The sequence below is a fragment of the Protopterus annectens genome, chromosome 1.part0 (assembly GCF_019279795.1).
Source record: "Protopterus annectens isolate FY-2018-M chromosome 1.part0, PAN1.0, whole genome shotgun sequence".
NCBI classification, from domain to species: domain Eukaryota; kingdom Metazoa; phylum Chordata; order Ceratodontiformes; family Protopteridae; genus Protopterus; species Protopterus annectens.
This window is the reverse complement of record NC_056725.1, coordinates 1,964,464,684-1,964,473,154: the sequence shown is the minus strand read 5'-3', so window position 1 is coordinate 1,964,473,154 and position 8,471 is coordinate 1,964,464,684.

The following is an 8,471-nucleotide window of genomic DNA, read 5'->3' as shown; positions in this document are numbered from 1 at the left end:
TATGCTTGAAGAACAAACATAGTTGTGTATGTATTTTTGCATGAGACAAAAATCTGTTGGATGTAGGACCTTAAAAATTAATTCCCTGGAAGAAGAAGAGAAAGCTTGTAATCAACACCTGTGGTGGATTGCAGTAACAGTAGTACAGATAGCATGGGCTACATGTGAGTAAGAACAGAGTATAATGGCATGGCAATGTCATGTTAAAGTATCATGGTGGAACAGACCATGGGCAATGATCGCCTTTGAATAAAAGACACAAGGGGCATGAAGACCACAGTGCATAGTGCTATATATGACAATACATTGTAAGGGGATGGGGTGTAGTAGTGCATGCATACCACTAAATGGGCTAATGAAAAAGATGCTGGGAACCCATGTCTGGACACCACATTGTTCATGGGGGAGGTTGCCCATTGCAGGGCCTTGATAAATTGCTTTAGAATTATGGAATGGGGCCAGTAGCCACAGTTGGATAACTTTCACAGACTGTCTGACATATCTATTCAGAGGCAAGTACAAGTATAAGTCAATCCTACAGAGGGCTTGGCTTGGGCTCCCAACAAAGAGAAAGGCTTTGCAAAACTTCATCAATCAGAGGTTAGAGGTGATACTACAGGCCTTCTGCATGCATGGCATGTGTGTCCTACATGCTGGAGCCATGGATGAGAGGTATCAGAAGACGTTGTGCCAGGGTGTAGCAGGGAATGGTGCAAGACATGAATGCCTTGGGTAGCCATTATACCTCTTTGCAACAGATGTGGTAAAGAGAAACCAATATGATATTCCATATGGGATATTGCCAAAGATATGACACTACAGTATGTAAGGGGGACAACTGCCAACAAAGCAATGGCTTACAGAGCCAGAAGAGTTCCTAATATCCCAGTCTGAGGAGTATTGGGTTAACTATCATACCTAGGGGCAGTTTAGATGGTGTAGCTGGGTTAGCAATGATTGCCTGAATGTCATTTTAGATGCACCATTTTAGTACTTCATAATACAAGTTCCACGTGGTATAATGCTCTAGTGCTCTAAATATGTGATGGGACTGACTCACCAAAGACCTTCTACATATCTTTCTTTTCAGGTAACTCTAGGCTGCAACCACAGCAACTCACATATTAGGGTAGGTAAGTCTCCATATGTTACATATGTGAGTGCTGATGAAGGTATCATGCATGCATGCTTTTACAAATGCTATTGATGGATGGAGACCACAATGGGCCAACATATCTCTGATGTTGATAGGTCTTCTGTGGCCGATGCTGATGATGATGATGGCCATGTGCACATGGGATAGTTTGATGACCAAGAAGTACTGTCTACAACAGTACCATGGTAAGTTTCACCCAGATCACTAACATCACAGGCCCATGTAGAGGTAGAGTCTGATCCCACAGTATCATTACTGCATGGGCACTCTCCTGTAACTGTGAGCCTCATCCAGCCTCCCTGTAAGTCCACAGTCCACATGGTATCTGACATTTGTATTGTCTCTGATATGCCCATACCCACCAAAGGGGGGATGCAATGTTTTTTTTTTTTTTGGTCCTGTCATTACACCAGATCAGTCATTAATCTGAGTGCAATATTTTGCATAAAATGATGGATGGACTGATTAGTGATCTAGGTACAGACAGCTTCTACCAACACTACTGAGTTTGCTCCATGGCTTGCATAATGACATGTAAAACCTGCATAGTGACATTGAATATAGGGATAGGGAGAAAATATTGGTACTCCTACCTTTAACACAAAATTTGGCCTCTAAGATTGCTTCAGTGAGATACATAACAACTGAACTCCTGTCTTCCTATGCAGGCCTAGCAAAGGGTGGTCATTGGGAGGCTACAGATAAAAGACATCAGGTATATGTTAAGCCTATACAGACTGCACAGACTGGTGCTGCTGCTGCTGAGATGGTTTGACTGTCAGTTGTGACCAAAATGCTTGCCGGCTTTCACCATTGGTGGTATCACACTCATGGGTGGCGATGTCCCTCTGACTTAGCACCTGGGAACCCTTCATTAGGCTGTCACAAACAGCCCATAGTAATACACTGTTAATATCACCTATCGATACAGGGTGTCCCATGCTTGCTCATGGGCACTGTCCAGGTCATGGACAATGAAGGTCTGTATGCTGTTGACATGGGATACCCCAACAATTTGCATGCATTCAGTCCCATAGTTCTACACCCTCCCTGCCACAAACTGCATCAAGCCCCAGGGTTGTGGATAACCGTAGGTTCACAGATTCATAGGTACTTACTTGGCTGTTGATCTGTGAGGATACTAACAAGGTCAGTCCTGCATTCCCATGGTAATCGTTATCCCTTATATTTTGCAGTAGGAATCTCCAAATATGGGCTACATAAGTATATGTTGTGTACTGGCAAAAAGCATCAAACAAATGTAAATGTTTCCATATTCATGAGTGCCATTCATGCTAAAGTAGGGATGGATTTGTGGTTATTCATCCATTTACCTAAACGGTATTTGAAAAGAGTAAGAGAACGGCTCTGTTTCATGTGGAGGGGAAGCACGTTTTATAAAAGTGGTATTCAGTGTGACATGTACATATCCCTCCAACATGTCCCATTAATCTTGAAAAAGAGAGTGTGATGTCTTGATTGGGTACTTCTGATACCATTGGCCTTCTGAATATGTAATACTTATGACAGAATAGGGGTTGTTGAGGTTTTATACATTAAGCAGAGGTTGCCTCTCAATAGCCTGTATGATACCGAGAAGAGAGACTAGGCTTTGAAGCAGTCAGAATAGATTTTATGATTTTAGCCTTCGATGTTTTTTTGTGAGGAAGCATTGCAGTCATTCCATTTATGACAAGTGTTTGGACAGATGCATACAGAAGGAGAACTATACTCAATAACTGGCCTAATGAGTGCTGAATACAGAGAAATAATTGCACCCCTGGATCTGGATGCCATACCCTTCCATACAAGCTGTGTGATGAAAAACAATTTCCTACATTAGTGGGTATATGATGGGCAAAGGACAGTTTGTTGTCCACATAGGTTCCCAGATTTCTAACTACTGGATCAGTTTTCATGGGGTGTTGTCTATGTCATCATTATAAAGTGAGTCATGCTTGCCAAAGGACAAGAGGAGTTCTTGGTGGTCTAGTGGTTAGGATTCAGTGCTCTCACCATTGCAGCCAAAGTTCAATTCCTGGTCATGGAAGCTTCAATGCCCCCCCCCCCCAATCATCATCAGTGAAAAGTCCTTAAGACAATAAGGCTGTCTGCTGTAAAGTAAAATTAAAACCAAGGACCCCAGTTAACCCTGGAAGTTTTATTCTATTTTATTCAATGGCAAGCTTCTTACTATTGAGTGATTTCCTTGCCAAATTTCAATGCCTCCCTAAACCCATTTTTGTAGAAAAATCTTTTTTATCACACAGCTTGTATGGAAGAGTATGGCATCCAGATCCAGTGATTTAATTGTTCCTCTGTATTCAGCACACATAAGGCCAGTTATTGAGTATAATTTGCCTTCTGTGTGTACCACCTAAACCCTGAGAACACTACTGCCTGTGTGGAATTGTTCACAGAAACCCCATACAGTTATATTCATAGCTGCAAAGAGACAGTTCTTCCTACCCAGAATAAGCACAAGACAAATTCATGAAATGAGCCACCCTTGTGAAATCCCACCATCAATAGGTTGTATAACAAAATGAAGAAAATCATGGTAAAAATAGTGCAATAGTCAGCAAGGTAGAAACTCATCTATCAGTCTAAACAAGCAACTTGAGTATACAAAATCCAGATATGAGGTAAAAATAGACTCCTAGGCCAAGGAAAATCACAAGGCATTCTTCAGCTATGTCTGCAACCTCAAAGGCAATACCTAACAATGTGCTGAGCTAATTGTAAATGGAGCCACCTATAGTGAGCTGGAGGTTATAGCAAATCTAAGGCTATCTGATCTCTCACCGAAAACCCATTTGTCAACTGTCTTCCCTTGGGCTGTCACACTACTATGGTTTAACAACTACTTAATTGATAGATACTAGTCTGCAAAATGGCTGTCCATTTTTTAGCCCTTCCTTTCCACTCTCAGTTCTCATCTCTTCCATATATTCACTAACAATCTACATTAATCCTCTCAGAAAGCTTCTCTCATACAATACACTGATGATTCTACCCAAATATCCATTTTTGACGAACTAGTACATCTTTAGAGAATTACTCAAAAATCTTTTAACTCTGTTAAAAGATTTCTACAGGACAGTCACCTGTTAATAAATCTCCAAAAAAGATAAATTACTTCTGTTTTTTTCCAAAATCCCATTCCATAAAAAAAAAAACTTTAAAATTTATTTCTAAAATAATATCATGACTAAAGGTATCATACATACAAAACTACCTGGCATGACAAGCAGTGACAATCTCAAATTCAATTTATGTACCTATAACAGAATAAAAAAAACATAAAAATGAGGTATTGAGTAAAGAAATTCCTTATAAATTCTGCAAGGTAGCTTCAGCTAGCACTTACCTCTTACCCTCTGTCCTATATGAAGCCTCTATCATTACCAACCTACAAGCCTCACTTAGTTCTAAACTTGAACAATACTACAACAAAGTCACTGGATAGATTTGTAGCAAACCATACTGAACCCAGCACTGTTTAACAATAAAACACTTAACTGGCTCGAACCTACTCACCACCTATCTTATACTCAGCTCATATGAACCCAGAAAATCATCAATATCCCTTCTTCCTGTGCAGCAGTTAGCCCCATACTCCATTACTATTTTCCAAACCATCCCTTCTGGTCAAATAATAAGCAACTATTTACCATCTACAAACCACAAAGGGCCATTAGAGTCAGTCTCTATTCCAATTGTCTAGCTAGAGCTTAGAACAAAATTCATTTATCAAGCAGTTTTATCGCACATCTTCATCTTTTCAAACCATTACTAAGTTACTTCCTTTCTGACTCCTGGTCTTGTCCCTTCTCTGCATCTGTGACATAACTTCACTTACCCTCCTTCATTCACCTTCTTATACCCCCCATTAAAGCACTAAATCATTTAACCTGCTTATTCCAGCTTAATACTACACTTTATTGTACTTCTTAAACTACTAAGCCTACTTCTAATTAGCACAACCAAATTACCATTCCATTGGTGCTTCGCTACTAACACACTTGATTATCCCATCTAATATCTCACTCTGTTGTATTTCTTAAATTACTCCTATCTTATACACCCCTCTTCTATCTGTAAATTCTCTGTACAATGCTTGTATATAAATGGTTATGGATATCAATAGAAATTGTATTACACTGACTATTATGATAATATAACAACAAAATGATGGAGGCAACAAGAGAGTCATGTATACTGTTTAATAAAGCACTTTTCATTTGGCACAATGGTCAAACTTCCTCAGATTACCAATAATTAAAAAATCCACATGTAATAATTGTAGCAAATAAAACATGTGACCAACAGCTATCAAAGGTAACTTACTACAACGTATCATCCCACCTACAAAAAACAATGCATACTTAAAGAAACAATTGAAAAGTACATTGTAAATGTCCTATACTTCAATTATCATACATAAATATACCATTTATAATCAAAATTATTGTTAAGTAAAATCCAACTATTATACTAATAACTGTACAAGTCTATCTCTTTAGGCTTTTTAGTTTCAATAAACAAGTTATAGCACAAGCATCACTAATGCCTGGGTGGTCATAGGCATTTAACAAAAGTTGCCAATATAACTCTAATTCTTCTAACTTTAATGGCAAAGGTCCCCCACTAACGTCCATGGGTACTTGATCAATAGCTCTGAATTTAAAAGTATGGCCACATGTTAGTACCGAATATTTAGCCAAAGCATTCTCCATTTTATGTCTATCCATAGCATGTAAATGTTCATATACACGTTCACAGAGTTTGCATTCCATCTTTCCTATATAGAAAGCTGGACAGGTTTGATATTTAGCTAGGTAGACAATAAATTTTGAATTACATGTAAATTTTAATTTAGTCGTATACATTTTATCCTTGACTACAAAAGTACTACCTATGTCCATGTATTTGCAGAACCTACACATTTCACATCTTGACATGCCAGGATATTTTGTTAAAGTAGTTCTTTTGCTCTCCAATAACTTTTTCAAGTTACACCCTCTTCTAAACACAATTGCTTGACTAATACCTACTTTAGCTGTTAAATAAATCTCATTCCTTATTAAATCCCAATTCCTTTGAACAATGTGTGAAACTACAGTACTATCAATACTAAACGTAGCAATTAAACTACTAGTATAGTTAGTGTTTTCACTATTTAGTTGCAAATTATTAAACTGGTAGTTGTCAGGTCTACTAGAGCTATTCACTATATGATCTCGTGTTTCAGTGTTGTTTAAAATTGGTGAATAAATTCCATTTGAGTCTTTTATATTTAACCTCCTCAACCAGAGATGCTATTAAGTCGATCGGATAATCATGATTCGAAAACATATTACTCAGTGTTTCATAGTCTAACAAGAACTTTTCATCCAATGTAACTATCCTGGCTGCCCTAACTAGCTGTCCCCTTAATGACTGATCATTTTTGATGGCAAGGATGGCAGCTAGAGAAATGTAGAAAGGAATTTGAATAGGTGCTTTTCCTATGAATTTTAGCTAAGTACCTACTTCTATTGACATCTTTTTTTAGGTTAATGTCCAAATAGTCAATCTCCAGCTCATTAAAGTTGTATGTAAATTTAAGAAAATGAGTGGAATCATTTAAATAATTTAGTAGTTGGGCAGCCTGCAGTGAATCACCCTTAAATAAAATAAAGATGTCATCAAGGTAACGTGTATAAAAACAATATGTTTAGTACATTCAGGTTTCTTAAAAATATTTTCCATTTCCCAATAAGCCATAACCGTATTGGCAAGGCTAGTGCCACATGGGGAACCCGTGGCTACCCCAATTTTTTGGAGATAGCACTCCTTGTCAAAAATAAAATAGTTGTTTGAGAGGATTATGCCTAATAGTTCCTCAACTAAATAAATTTCAGAGCTTTGGGCACCTCTAATTTTTAACAATAAACTAATCCATTCGATCCCTTCTTGATGAGGTATTGAAGTGTAAAGATCTTTGACATCAATAGTTAAAAAGTTATGATCTATATTAAATATTAAGCTATTGATCTTGTCTAAAAAGGACAAGGACTCCTTATAAATTTTTTGTTCAAATTTCAAATACTTCTGTAGAATTTCCTCAACTACCTTTGCATAAGGATAAGTTATCAAATCACGTGCATCAATTAATGGTCTCATTGGTGAATCGTGTAGGTCCTTATGGACCTTAGGTATACCAAACAGGGTAGGTGTTCTGAGAAAGGACATAGTCATATAATTCAATAAATCTAAATCTATTCTTGCATCTATAAAAAGATCATTTAAATAGCTTTTGATACAGTTGTAAGCTATATTCAGCTCATTTAGTGAAACTTTAATATGTCTCACTTTGTAAAATTATTTTCTTCCATCTAATATAATCTGGCTGATCCATTATTGTTACTCCACCTCCTTTGTCTGGTTTTGTGATTCTAACTTCTGAAGATCTCAGCTGGTTAAGGGCCAGCCATTCTAATTTACTAGTATTATGTCGTACTGTTCTAAGGCCTAGGAACCTTTTATTATGTCCCTTATTATTATTAAATGCAAACCTTAAATCCAGTTCACATAAACATTCAAAACAAGACACAGTAGGATGGAGGGGTGGATTATATGTACTCAAAATTTTAAACTGATTAACCATCCCTCCTCCATCATCACCCAATAATACAGAAAGATTTCATTTCCTGACAAAATGTTTGATGTCCATAATTGTTTTAGCAACATCTGTATGATGGGTTGGAACAAATGTATACCCCTTAGATAAAAGGTCAACCACCACTGGGTAGACAACTACGGATGAATAATTAACAATTTTAAAGTAACCTGACCCATTGATCAAGATAGTTAAATTACTTTGTCCATCTGATGTTATCTCCTGCATTTGTTGTACTTCTGATTGTTCTTTGTGTTCTGAAATCAGTTCTGTTTTTTCGGTATAGCCCCTGTTTGTTTGGTGTTGTGAAAATTTTGATTCTGATTAAAAGTTTGTGCCCCAGTATTATTAGCTCGGTTAGAAGCAACATTGTTCATATTCTGAATTAGTTCACTCCGCCACAAGTTATTCCCATGACTACTATTGTCTGTCTCTATTTCTTGAGTTTCAATGTCTTGCCCCCCCCCCCCCTAGTTCCACATATATATTATTCACATTGTTTGGAACAATAGTTTATTTTTGTTGATAGGATGGAAGCCACATTTGTGAACCATTATGGTATTTATTCACTGAAAATGTATTATAAAATTTGTGCCTGTAAATATTCATTGCAGTAAATATGATACCTTTGAGTGTTTTCTCCTGTGGCAT